The sequence below is a fragment of the Hyaena hyaena genome, unplaced genomic scaffold (assembly GCF_003009895.1).
Source record: "Hyaena hyaena isolate Hyena2069 unplaced genomic scaffold, ASM300989v1 scaffold_686, whole genome shotgun sequence".
NCBI lineage: Eukaryota > Metazoa > Chordata > Mammalia > Carnivora > Hyaenidae > Hyaena > Hyaena hyaena.
Window position 1 is genome coordinate 188,169 of NW_024081319.1, and position 15,067 is coordinate 203,235.

The following is a 15,067-nucleotide window of genomic DNA, read 5'->3' on the forward strand; positions in this document are numbered from 1 at the left end:
TGACTCTCTGGGGCTCCATTTTTGTCACTATTATTTCAGAAGGTATATTAAATATGGAGAGGGCAAGCAAAAGAAAACCTATAACAGGAAGATTAATTATAATAAATCAAGTTTAGTGAACTTAGAGTGAACTTGGTTCAACAACCGTGATTTTAGGTAAGCTCTTCAAGAACGTAGACCTCAAAAAAGTACCCATCTCTTCACATCTTCCTGACGACTACAGGAAGATAAGACTGCATGGTTTTAAAGTATCATTTCTACCGATATTTATTGAGGATTTTTTTCTTACACTGAGTACTGTCGTAGATGCTGGGGGAATAAGGTGACTCTGACTTCATCAAAAAAGTTGGGTAACCCATAGGCTAGATGCGAAGAGAGAATTATACAGAAGGAGTTCCTATAGAGTGCTGAGTGAATCTAAGAGTGATGTGTGCAAAATTATGTACTGGTTTAAAATAAACAAGAGATTGACTTTACTCAGGGAATTGCAGAGTGATTTCACAGAAGAACTGAGAGCCAGTTGAGTTGGATTTTAAAGGAGGAGGGGAAATTTGTCAGGAGACAATGCAGAAAGCACATTTGAGGCAGAGGGCCAGCATATGCAAAGGCATTGAGAAGCTTTGTAGCAGTCTGGCTTTCTTTGGCACTGCTCTTGAAGAGACCTCTTTGTAAGAAGGCTGTAAGAAGGCTGTTGAAAAATCCAACGGAGCGATCTTTCATTTCACTCACTTCAGAAACTTGAATTTAGTAGTTCATCCAAGATGCCAATCAAAGGTTCACAGTAACATGGGAAACCATCTAAAAACTGGAATACTTATATATTAATAGAGAGGATAGATTATTCCTTTTTAGTAGTGAGAGTGCTGATTTATTCATTCAGGGCACACATTCTTCAAAACTGAGGCACTTAGAGAAAGAAGTTGTTTTAAAAAAACAGCTACTTCTTTGTGGGTCTGTGCTTCATCTGGAGGTTTTGTCCAACCTGGGATGCTGTCTGGTAGTTGTCTCACCAAAAAGTATGAAATTCTGGTGGCGGAAAGACTTGCACAGCTGAGAAGGAGTTCGTGGAGAAAGCCCTGCGAGCTGGAGGCTGACAGATCTGATTTCTGATGCTTTCACACCACCCACCAACTAAGTGACTTTGGGTGAGGCATGTAATATTTCTGAGTCCCAGTCTGCCCACTTTTCAAGGAGAAATAATAATACTGACTTCCTAAAGTTGCTGGAATCATCAAAAGTAATCTGCCTAAGGAAACTGGCACTGCTCCTCTCATATTCAATAAATCAAAATTACTTTGTGCTCATTGTCGTTATTGCCTAGCGGATATATCACCTCTCTTCCTTGCAGAAAAGCAAAATCTCATTCTCAGTGTCCTCTCTAGATGCATCTTTTGTGTTTTTCACAAATATGTTAGTGTTCACAATGACAGCTCATGCTTCATTTTGCAGTAGATTGATGTTCCGGTGGAAAGCCTGAGGAAATGGCATGGCCTACACAGCAAATCATTTATAGAACATCCCTCGGAGCCAGTCGTCTCAAAATGATTAATGTAATTCAGTTTCACGTTAACTCCATTTGAGGGAGGGTCACCTTCTATTTTCTACCCAAAGCTGGAATGCCTGTAACGTGTTAACTAACCATAGACGTAGCTTTTAATTATTATATCTAGTTTTCCCTCCTGAATAGACACATACCTGTTTGTATCTAGCTTGCTTGGATTATATATAAGTGGAGGAAAGATAGTTATTCAATAAGAGGTTAAAAAAAAGAGAGGAAGTAAATAATCATGATCTCAGAAGCTGTACCACTCTGGCAGGCAACCATGATGCAGGGTCTTCTATGATGTTTCTTCTTCGGCACAAGTGAATCATAGCAGCAATACAAATCATCCAGCTTTGAATTTCCTACCAGTATGCATTTAAAAAATACTGTTATGAGTGTGGAGGTTCCTCAGGAAACTAACAATAGAACTCCCCTATGACCCAGCAATAGCACTGCTAGGAATTTACCCAAGGGATACAGAAATGCTGAGGCATAGGAGCACATGTACCCCAATGTTCATAGCAGCACTCTCCACAATAGCTAAAACATGGAAAGAGCCTAAGTGTCCATCAATGGACGAATGGATCAAGAAGATGTGGTTTATCTATACCATGGAATACTACATGGCAATGAGAAACAATGAAATCTGGCCATGTGTAGCAACATGGATGGACCTTGAGGGTGTTATGCTGAGCGAAATAAGTCAGGCAGAGAAGGACAAATATCATATGTTTGCACGTATAGGAGGATTAGGAGGAACTTGACGGAGGAACAAGGGGGAGAAGAAGGGTGGAAATGGTGGGGGAAAGGGAGAGAGGCAAACCATGAGAGACTCTTGAATGCTGACAAAAACTGAGGACTGATGGATGTGGGGGGGAGGGGGGATGGGCATGGAGGAGGGCACTCGTGGGGATGAGCACTGGGTGTTATGTGGAAACTAATTTGACAATAAACTATTTGCAAAAAAAATAAAATAAAAAATACTGTTATGAAATGTGGGCCCCTGTTTATAAAGAGGATATTGATGTTCTGACGTGGTTGGGCCGCAAAGCCAAAACACCGTGATTACTTAGGCTGCCTTTTCTAAGACAACTTGGGGCAGACCAGAGTGTAGTGCTTACAGCAGGTTTAAATAATGTTTTCCTTCACTGTATATTGGCATTCCAATCTCTGGTTTCCATCACCAATTTGAACTTACCAAGTAGGTTCCGCAGAAGATAAACCTTTACAGGTGAGTTTATGTGGAGAAACTCTTTTCCGTATTCACCTTGGTGTTGTAGAAAAGCAGAATACAGTGATTGTGTTTAGTGCTTAAGACAAGCCAGTATGGCGACGCATCTATGGACACCGTTCTCTGACAGTCAAGTTAGGTGATATTTCTGGTATTCTACATCCAAGAACAAGAAACGTTCCACTCCCAGCCAATTTAAATGCAAGGGGGAGAAGAAGGGGGGAAATGGTGGGGGAAAGGGAGAGAGGCAAACCATGAGAGACTCTTGAATGCTGACAAAAACTGAGGACTGATGGATGTGGGGGGGAGGGGGGATGGGCATGGAGGAGGGCACTCGTGGGGATGAGCACTGGGTGTTATATGGAAACCAACTTGACAATAAACTATTTGTAAATAAATAAATAAATAAATGCGGGTTGAGAATGGACTTCCCCAGATGTATGTGCATCGAGAATGATCTATCACAAAGGACTTGCAGTGAGGGCTGGAGGACAAGGCAGGAGGAAGCTCAAGAGAACTGTGCTGGGGCACCTGGGTGGCTTAGATGGTTAAGCGTACGACTTTCGCTTAGGTCATGATCTCGCGGTTCGTGGGTTCGAGCCCCACGTCGGGCTCTGTGCTGACTGCCAGCTCAGAGCCTGGAGCCTGTTTCAGTCTGCGACTCCCTCTGTCTCTGACCCTCCCCTGCTCACGCTGTCTCTCTCTCTCTCTCCCTCCTAGAAATAAATAAAACATTAAAAAAAAGAGAGAGAACTGTGTAGACACAGGAGCAGAGTTGTACACTGAAACAGAAGCCATGGCAGGCCTTCCGCTGCCCTCTAGGGCACACACGGTGCACACTGAGCTTCCTGTCAGTGAGCACACATTGAATTTCCTTAAACAAGCCCCTCTTGAGGGTGGAATCCCCAATGTTCAGATAGGACTAGCACCCCAAGAAGTAGAAATTTCCCATACAGACAGGAGCTGACTGTGTGCAACTCACTCAATCAAATCATAGACCTGTTTATCAAGATGTTTTGCATTAATTTTTATTTTTCTAATACTGCATTAAAATATTGTTTTTAGTGATTGATTGCTGAGTTTGGGGAAACCCTTAACTTCTGCCCCCACACAAGTACCTGCCTTGTGTCATCCAAGTGGCAATGCAGCTGAGACTGACCCATGACAGTTGCAGACAGACATATGTGTTCTCAAGATAAGGGCTTTTTAACGGTAGAAATTATTGAGAGCTTTGCATTAGATTGTAGGATGATGATTTGAGCCTCAGAAAAAATTCAGCCAAAGGTGTCTTTTCTCTAGGATGATGTGAAGACTGCCAGGCCTATGAAGACATAATGTACTTACTGGCCCCAAAGAGCTAGACAACACTAAGTTCCACTTCTCAAAACCATGCTAAAACAATATTAAAAGGATATAGAGAATTCAGACACTTTTCATAGAAATAATAAGAGCCCAACAAGAAGAAAGTGTTCTAGTTGGCCAGTCACAGCAACTAATATCAAATGCTGACAAAAATCATCATAACAGCTTTGAAATAAATAGGAACAGATTTTAAGTTGGTCAGTTACATTTGTAGACAGATAATCAAAAGTTCTGCATTTGGGGCGACTGAGTGGCTTAGTTGGTTGAGTGTCTGACTTCAGCTCAGGTAATGATCTCACAGTTCTTGAGTTTGAGCCCCATATCAGGCTCTGTGCTGACACCTCAGAGCCTGGAGCCTGCTTCATATTCCTCTCTCTCTCTCTCAAAAATAAATAAAACATTAATTTTTTTAAAAAAAGGTTGTGTGTTTCGGGAGGGATGACAAGGTACTTCTGATGAATTTAAGAGATCAAATACCCAATGAGCCAATTTAAAGTAAATGCAGAAATAAAACCAAATAGCATAAATGCCTTCAGAACTGCATCCTAAATCTTGAGTGGCTGACAAAGTAACAGTGCCTTAAATCATTGTATATTGATACAGTGATAATTCTGTGATATAGAATGTTAAAAAATGGAGAATTCAAGATGCTGGGGAAAATGAAAGAACTTCACTATTCTAAAAGTAGGCATTTATTTCTTGCCCTAAAACATTGCAAAGCTTTCCGATGAGTCCATCTAGTTAATGAAACTGCAGAGGGGAAACTGGGATGCTCCAGTTTCAGTCTTTCTGGCACTTAATTTAGATGTTGTTTATTTCATGAGGGCTTTAATTTTAGAGCCTCTGCAGTTCTACTTCATAGTCTTCCATACAACTCCCAAAGCCTTTATCATCCACTTTTGATGTATCTATCCTCATATGTCTATTTTTGGAGCCAGTTATTATTATTTTTTTAATTTCTAGTTTTTGGAATGGTTTTATGTATGCCAAAAAAACAAAAAAGCTGAACAGAATGTATAATCCCATAAATCACCTTAATCCTACTCATACTCTTCCCTGTTATTAATACCTTACATTCGAGTGGTACACTTGTTGCTATTGATGAACCAATACTGATACATTATAATTAAGAAAAGCCTATAGTTTGCATTAGAGTTTAGACTTTGTATTGTATATTCTATGGGCTTTGACAAAGGTATAATGACATGTATCCAGCATTGCTGTGTCCTACAGAATAGTTTTATTACTATTTATTACTAAAAAGTCCCTATGCTCTAGTTAGTCATCCTTCCCTTTCCCTCCTGAGCCCTGGGTAACCACTTGTTCTTTTTCCTGTCCCCATAATTTTCCCTTTCCCAGAATGTCATAGAATTGGAATCATATAGTAGGGAGAGTTTCAGATTGGCTTCTTCCACTTAATAAAGTGTCTAAGTTCTTCCATGTCTTTGCATGATGGGATAGCTCATTGCCTTTTTATAACGGAATAATATTCCATTTTATGAATATACCACAGTTGTTTTGTCCATTTGCCAACTGAAGAACATCTTGGCTGCTTCCACATTTGGTAACTATGAATAAAGCTGCTGAAAACATTAGTATGCAGGTTTTTGCGGGGCATTAGTGTTCTGCTCATTTGGATAAGTCTTTGGGACAATGACTAGATTATATGGTAAGATTATGCTTAGCTTTGTAAGACATGGCCAAATAATTTTCTAGAGTGGCTCTACCATTTTGCATCCTGACCAGAAATGAATGAGAGCTACTGTTCCACATCCTCACCAGTATTTAGTGCTATAGTATTTTGAATTTTAGCCATTCTAATAGACAGTGTCCACACTTGTGGTGAATGTAGCATAAGGTATAAACTTGTTAAATCATTGTTTTGTATACTTGAAACGAATGTCATATTGTGTGTCACTGTATTTTAATTAAACAATAAAATAAATGTCAAAACTAAACAATAAAATAGTAAACAACCTTAATTTATAATACCAACAAACAATATTAATTTACTAAACAATAAAATAAATGTCAAAAAATAATTTTTATTTTTAAATGTCAAAATAGTAATACATTGGAACATTAGTCAAATGAAGTATATTATTGAAAAAATCTGGTTCTCATTTCATTAAATTTCTTGAAAGAAAAAGTATTTTCTTTTTTTAGCGCACAATTTACATTTGTATGCTAATGTTAATGGTACTGCCTATTTCATTTCTAATTCCAATTGTTCATTATTGGTATATTAAAAAAAGCAACTTTTTGTCATGCAAACTTGTTATAATCAATAGTTCTAAGAGTCTTTTGGTTGTTCTTTTTAGATTTTCTGCATAGATAAACATGTCATTTGTGAACAAAGACAGTTTCTTTCTTCCTGTCCAAACTATACATTTAATTTATTTTTCCTGTCTTACTGAATTAGCTAGAACTTACTAGAAGATATTGAATACAAGTGGTGAAAAGGGACAACTTTGCTTTGTTCCTCACCTTAACAGGAAAGTATCTAGTTTCTAACCATTTATTATGCTATTAGCCATAGGGTTTTTGTAGATGTTTTTTACTAAGTAGAGGAAGTTTCTCTCTATTCCTGATTTGTTGAGAGTTATTTTGTTTTGTTTTAACAAATGGGTGCTAGCTTTTGTCAAATTCTTCCTCTGCGTTTGTTGATATGATAATATGATTTTTATTTTTTAGTGTGTTGATGTGATGGGTTTCATTAATTGTCTTTCAAATGGTTCTGTTTTGGTAGATTTTCAATTATTGATTCAACTTATTTAACAGATATAGGCCTATTCAGATTATGTTTTTCTCCTTGTGTGATTTTTCTTAGACTGTGTCTTTCAAAAAATTGATGTATTTTATATAGGTTATCATATTTGTAGTCTAGAGTTGTTTTTAATATTCCTTTACCATCTTTTTTTGTGGGGGCACTTGAGTGACTCAGTCAGCTAAGTGTCTGACTCTTGGTTTTGGCTCAGGTCATGATCTCACAGTTCGTGGGTACAAGGACCACATTGGGCTATGTGCTGACAATGTGGAGCTTGCTTGGGATTCTCTCTTAATTAATTAATTAATTAAAAAATATTCCTTTACTATCTTTTCAAAGTCCATGGTATCAGTAGTGATAGCCCTTTTTTTCATTTATTGTGTTAGTAATTTTTGACTTCTTTGTTTTCTTGGTTAGCTTGGCTAGAGGTTTATCAATACTGATCTCTTCAAATAATTAGCTTTTGGGTTTATTGAACTTCTTTACTGGTTTCCTATTCTCAAGTTCATTGATTTCTGCTGTAATTTGTTAGTATTTCTTTTCTTCTTCTTCTTCCTTTGGATTAAATTTGCTCTGTTCTTTTTTTTTTTTTTTCACTGCCTGTTTTGCAAGTGTCATTTATTGGTTTTAGATCCTTTTAAAAAATTTATGTATTCATAATGCTATAAATTTCCCTCTAAGCACAGATTTCACTGTATTACAGATTATGATAACTTATATTGTTAGTGTCCTTCAGTGAAAGTATTTTTTTTAATGTCTTGAGATTTATTTGAAAACATCTTATTTTCAAGTGTGTTGTTTACTTGCAAATAAATATTGGAAGGCTTTCCAGTGATCTTTCTGTTACTGATTTCTGGTTTAATTTCACTGTTGTCTGAAAGCATACTCTGTTAGATTTCTATGTTTAAAATTTGTTAGAGTGTATTTTATGGCCGAGGACAGGGTCTGTTTTGGTGCATGTCCCATGGGAGCCTGAGAAGATTGTACATTCTGCTGTTGTTGGATATAAATGTCAATTTGAGGATGCTCTTCTGTTCAGCTTATCTTTACCAATTTTTCCACCAAGGTATCTCTCAACTACAGATAGATGTGTGCTGAAATCTTTAATCATAATATTTATCTGCCATTTCTCCTTGAAGTCTCTCAGTTTTTGTCTCAAGCATTTCGATGCTCTGTTGTTAGGAAAATAAACATGGATTTTTATATCTTCGTGAAGAATGAATCCCTTCATCATATAAAATGTCCCTGTTTATTCTTTTTTTTTAAATAGTTTATAGTCAAGTTGGTTTCCATATAACACCAGTGCTCATCCCCACAAGTGCCCTCCTCCATGCCCATCACCCCCCTTCCCCTCTCCCCCACCCCATCAGCCCTCAGTTTGTTCACGGCATTCAAGAGTCTCTCATGGTTTGCCTCCCTCTCTCCCCCCCACTATTTTTCCCTTTCTTCTGTCCCTGTTTATTCTTAATACTTTTTATTTTTTCTGAAGTCTGCTTTGAAATTAATTTAGCTACTCTAGCTTACTTTTTATTAGTGTTAACATGGCAAATTTTTATCCTTCCCTTTATTTGTAATCTATATGTGTCTTATTTTTAAAATGCGGTTTTTGTAGACAGCATATAGTTAAGCCCCATTTTTTTGTCCACTCTGAGAGTCTTTGTATTTTAATCGACATATTACGACCATTACATTTAAAGTGATTATTAGTATAGTTGGATTAATATCTATCCTATTTGTAACCATTTCCTATTTATTTCCCCTTTTCTTTCTTTTTTTTCTTTCTTTTTTTGTGTCTATTTTTTTTTTTTTTTGCCTTCTCTGGTTTTAATTGAGCATTTAATATGGTTCCATTTTCTCATGTCTCTTAGTATGTCAATTATACTTCTTTTTAATCGTTTAAAGATTTTCCTAGAGTTTTAAATATGCATTTACAACCAATCTAAGATCATTTTCAGATAACACTACACACTTTATGAGTAGTATAAGCACCTCATATAAGAGAATATCCCCACTTTCTTCCTCCAGCCTCACAACTCTGCTGCCATTCCTTTCAGTTAACTATAAGCTATAACCCTGAATATATTGTTGCTATGATTATTTTGAACAAATGATTATTTAGATCAGTTAAGAACACTAAAAATAAAATGCTTTGTTTTACGTTCATTTATTCCTGCTCTAGAAATCTTCCTTTCTTTATGTAGATCTGAGTTTCAAGCATAGGACTTTACTTTTCTTTGAAGAAGTTCTGTTAACATTTCTTATAAGACAGGTCTACTGACAGCATATTCCTTCAACTTTCATTTGTCTGAGAAAGTCTCTATTTCTTCTTCACTTTTGAAGGATACTTTTGAAGGATAAAGAATTCTAGGTCTGTGGTCCTTTCTTTCAATATATTAAATATCTCATTCCACTCTCTTTGTGCTTATGTGGTTTCTGATGAGAAATTTGATGTAATTCTTATCCTTTGTCCTCTATGGGTGTTCCTCCCCCATGCCTCCGCCCAGTTTCTTTCAAGGTTTTCTCTTGATCTTTGGTTTTCCATCTTTAGAATATAATAGATAGATATAGATATAGTTATATAAACATAGAATTAGAGAGAGAGAGAGAAGATGGTTTGGTATTCATCATACTTGATGTTCTATGAATACCAGAATCTGTGGTTTGATGTCTATATTAGTTTGCTAGGGCTCCCACAACAAAATACCACAGACTAAGTAGCATCAACAACAGAAGTTTGTTTTTTCATAGTTCTGGAAGCTGGAAGTCCATGATCAAGATACTGTCAGGATAGTTTTCTCCTGAGACCTCTCTCCTTGGCTTGTGATGGCCACCTTTCCACTGTGTTTTCACATAGTCTTTTCTCTATGCATACATATCCCTGTGTCTCTTCTTTGTCTTTTTTTTTCATTCTTCTTCTTCTTGTAAAGACAACAGTCATGTTGGATTAGTGTCTCTCTCTTATGATCTCATAACTATCTCTCTAAAGGTCCATTTCCAAATACAGTCCCATTCTCAACTTACTGGGAGTTAGAGCTTCAGCATATGAATTTTAAGGAGAAACAATTAAATCCATAGCGTGGACTACTATTAATTCAGGACAATTCTTGGTCATTATTACTTCAAATATTTTTTCCTGTTCTTTCTTTGTTCTTTTCTGATACTCTCATTACATGTAGGTTATATCTTTTGTAGTTGTCTCACAGTACTTGGATCTTCTGCTCTCTTTCTCATTCTTTTTTTTTTTTTTTTTTTTTTTTTTTTGNACACCCTGCATGGAGACTGACACAGGGCTCAATCTCATGACCATGAGATCATGACCTGAACTGAAATCAGAAGTCGGATGCTTAACCAACTGAACCACCCAGATGCCCCTCTCATTCTTTTTTTTTTTTTCTGTTTGTATCTCAGTTTTGGAAGTTTAAATTGACATCTTCAAGCCCACTGATTTCTTTCCTTAGCGATGTTCGGTCTATTACTAAGCCCACCAAAGTCATTCCTCATTTCTATCACTGTTTTTATTTGTGTTTCCTTTTGATTGTTTTCTTAAAGTACCCATCTCTCTGCTTACATTGCTCATCTTTTCTTGCATGTTGTCTACTTTTTCCATTAGATCCCTGAGTATTTTAATCACAGCTATCTTTAATTCCATGTCTGATCATTCCTGTATCCCTTCTATATCCAAATCAGCTTCTCATGCTTGCTCTGTCTCTTCAAGTTGTTTTTTGTCTTTTCTATACCTTGTAAGTTTTTGTTGAAAGTAGAACATAACGTACTGCATAAAAGCAACTAAGATAGATAGGCCTTTAATGTGAAGTATTATGTTTATCTAACTAGGATTTAGACTGTGTTCCCTGTTGCTGTAGGTTTTAGAGGCTGTAATTTCCTCTGGTGTATTTGTTCTTGGCTCCCTGATTGTATTTGAGTTTCCTTAGATACTTCTAACATAAGGTCTGAGACATGCAATTTTTTTTTTATATTTGCTTCTTCTTTTATGCAGGGAGTTGTGTGTGAAGTGCAGGAAGGGAAGCACTGTACTGTCCAATGATTAGGTCTCAGTCTTTTAGTGTGCCCCTGAGCTGTGACCTTCACAGATGCCCCTTGGTTGTTTGAGATTATCTCCCCTGCACCTGCTTAAGTGACATAGGAAAGGTATAAGGGGCTTAAATTGGTTATTTGTCTATCCCCAGGTGGAAGACTAGACTGGGCTGGAATTGGTATTTTCCTTCCCCCAGGTAGTTTAGACTTGAATATAACCCCAGTTTATTAGGCACTGGTAACATAGTTTCCCCTGAGAAAAGCTTTGTTAAAAAGAACAGAATGTTCTGGGTGTATTTTAAAATGGTTGCTGTTTCCCTTTTCTGGTTGGAAGCATGAGGGAATTTTTCTCAGATCTTCACTGTGGGAAGCTGGTAGGCCTCCTGGAGGTAAAATTCACAAATGGGTGATGTCTCCAATCCCCTGGAGATTTTAATGTTCTAGCTTGTTCACACTGAGCCTCCAGCAATAAGTCAGCGGTTTTAGCTTTCCTACCCCAGATGGAGCTTTCTGCTTTTGGGCTTCTGCTCCAGTGAGTCCTGATTCTTCCTGTATGCCTGTCAACCTCTCTAGTTTGGGGACAGTGATTTGCCCTCTGGCCTCCATTCTCTCTGCTGGATGTAGGAAGAAACCGCTGGTTTTTCCTTTGTTCGTTTTTTAAAAGTTTTGTGAGGATAGATGGGGATAAGTATTTCCAAGCTGCTTACATGCTGGGCTGGAAACCAGAGAGCAGATTTTTATCGGGAAAAGAAAGAACAAATCACTACTAAGCAAGTTGTCTCTGTCTATTTTGTTTTTGCCCTTATTTCATTTTCTCTTCAATATTTTATCATGGGATCGTCTCTGAATCAACATCTGAGAGAAATGGGAAACAAAGTTGGTTGTTTCTCCTCTGTGTGTTTGCCCTTTCCACTGGCCTTTGGAGAGCGTCGGAAGCCCAACCATCAGTGCCATGGAAAATTTGAGGTTCTTATTTTCCCCTTGATTTCCCTGTAGCCTGGAATGGAAAGAGAGAGGAACCTGGCACACTCAGTTGGCAGATCTTGATAAAAGGGTAGAGAAACAAAATAAGAGTGCATCTAAGCTGAATCCTAATAACCCCTGCATGTTTTGAAACTTTATATCCCTTCCACCATAAACCTGTAATGAACAGAATTAACATGTTAATGTTCCGACATGTTTTCCCCAAAGCTATCATGATCGATGATCATTTGTAAATTAACGTGCCCTGGCATGAGATCAGAGGTGCATCTAGAAAGAGAGATAAAACATCACACCCCACTAGGAGTATCAGATCATCATTCAAACTTACAGATGCTCTGGGATAATTACAATTTTAAACACAAAATAAAAGCAAACAAAAATCTCCACTGATTCAGCTAAATTGCAGTAATCTCCTAATTTGTGGAAATGATGGACACTCATACATCTCTCATAATAAAAAAGAAAAGCTCTACTATATTTTTATTACTACAGGTATAAAGGGTAGTATTGGTATTATAATCTATTTTGTAAATTAAATATTCACCATGAACTAGTTTAGCCAAAACAAGGAACAACAAATCATGTCCTAAAAACAAAACACATTTACCCAATATAATGTGAGAACTAACTAATCATCCAAGACTATTAGTTAAAAAGAACTAAAGAATTTATGGCATCCTTAGAATATGTAATATGTATATATATATAGGCACAAATCATTCTCCTTCTTTATAAAATGTCCCAAATTTTGTCATTTCAGGACACGAAACTTGCTGAGAAAAACAGTTAGCCACTAAATAATTGACTTTTCCCTGACTTAAGCAAAAATTAAAACACCTGATTTACTCTCCTAACCTTATATTGACATGTACGTATGTACATTTATATATGTATATGAATATTGCACACACATTTAAGTGTATTGCATGTGTACTTGCATCGTGCTTACATACAATACACATATAGTTATCCAAATGGAAAATTTAAATACTTCTAAACATGGTATCTACAAAATAAAATCAAGACTATTTTAGTATTTTTGAAATGCATCTCTACTGCTAATCTCAACTCTAGAACTGGTCCCTGTTGTACTAAAAAGAACTTCACATATGAACTGAGCCACCAGCTTGGAAATGTCTTGCTGCTTGTCTGTCCAAATAGTGAAGCGTATCTTTCGAGAAACCTCCTGCCTAATGGCTTGTGTTATCTACTGGTTTCTGGTTTGGCCCCTTCCTTACATGCCCTGGGCCTCCGCTGGCTTGAATCTATTCTTTATGCCACCTGTAATCAACAGTATGAAAAGAAAAAGGGAAACACATTTGATATTTTATAGCAATGCCTCTTCAGCTTTTAACTGCCTAATTAATGTCTGCATTATTATATTGTGTCTTTACATTATCATTTATGCACATATTAAGAGGAACTTTTTTCTATTAATTGGGTTATGATATACGTATGTAAATATATGTGTGTATATTTGTATATGTGTATAGGGTGGGGGTGATGGATGATTGCTCTGTGTAGAAAGCTCAGATTTGAAAGCCTTGAAATCCATTATAATAGGAAATAAGCAACATAAGCAACGTGCTTTCGAATAAGGAGTTAGTCTGGATGCCTTTGTTAGTCGCTAGAATGGAGTTTTGGGGACCTGTAGTCTCTCAAGTATCTTATATTTCAGTCTTTCTCAATGTATGGCCCTGACTCACCTGTATCACTGGGATGATTTTAAAATCCAGAAACCTGGCCTCTTTCCCAACCCATGAAATCTAAGGCTCCAACCCAAGAATTGATATTAATAAGCACTTCCAGATATACACTAATATTTGGAAGCCGTGCAGTCAATATTTATTTAGTTTACCAAGTCAGATTAATTTTTTTAATGTTTATTTATTTTTGAGAGAGAGACAGTGTGAGTAGGGGAGGAGCAGAGAGAGAGAGGGAGACACAGAATCTGAAACAGCCTCCAGGCTCTGAGCTGTCAGCACAAAGCCTGATGCAGGGTTCAAACTCGGGACCGGTGAGATCATGACGTAGGCCAAAGTTGAATGCTTAACTGACTGAGCCACCCAGGTGCCCCTGTCAAGTCAGATTAATTTGATATTTGCATTCCTGGTGGTTTTACATTTTGTTTCATTTTTAATGGGTATCCTGTTTGTCCAACAACATTTCAAATAATAGTATATCACACATTTGATGACAGGTAACAGCTTATATTGCATCTTTACATACATTATCTGATTTAATTCATCACAGAAAAATCTTCAAAATGTTATTAGCCATAGTGAACAGATGGAGGGAAAGAAAGAGCAAGAGAGATAAAGAATCTTCCCTATTTGCTAAGACTGACATAGCCAGGATTGGAGCCAGGATGTCTGAGTGTTACACTTCTCCCATAAGCTCTACCACACTTGCCTTGCTTTCATGGTCCACTGGGCATGAGTGTTTTCAGATTTGCACACCATGGTGGTGTTTACAAGACTGACAACTAGCCGGAATTTAGCCACACGTGATCAGTATGCAGCTGCCAATGCAATTCTAGAGTAAAGGACAGAAGTCGGCATCAGACAGGAAGAATTTTGAGTCCTTAGTGTCTACAGTGTAATTCAAGGCATGGTTGTGGACAAGATCCTTCAGGAAGGATGTACAGAGGGAGATAAAGAGAAGGATCAGGTCAGAATTTTGAGAATATCAACATATAGAGAGAAATTGCCAGAAGAGGAGCGAGCAAAAGAGAGCGAGAAAGAGATGTGGAGATCAGGTTCCGACGAGGGGATGGGCCTCAAGGAAACTAGGCAGCTGGGACTACTTTCCTAAATACTTGGCAATGGAGTGGGGGGGAAGGGATGAATGAATAAGAAGGAGAGAAAAGAGGCCAAGAGTGAGCCTTCTCACTGGATGCAAATGGTGTTGCAGGGTCAGTGGGGTGGTGTTCAATATGGAGGAAGGTGGGATTTATTTGGAAAATAAGGGGAAGCTTCAGTGAACAGAGAGGCGTTAGGGTAGGGTCAGCAATACGTCTGTCACAGGTGGTTAGCTTCTCGTCCAGAAGACAGTCGGGATGAGGGTTCCTGTCTCAGAATCTCCCACTCCCTCTCTAGGATGCTGATTCTTAATGGGCAATACTGTTAAGGACATCATTTCCTCA

General features: G+C 37.5%; 1 protein-coding gene across 2 annotated transcripts in view; it reads left to right on the forward strand.

Moving 5' to 3' along the window:
* Positions 1–15,067, forward strand: part of RGS7 (regulator of G protein signaling 7) — a 269,469-nt gene that overhangs the window by 147,748 nt on the left and 106,654 nt on the right. The gene's annotated exons all lie outside the window — the stretch shown is intronic.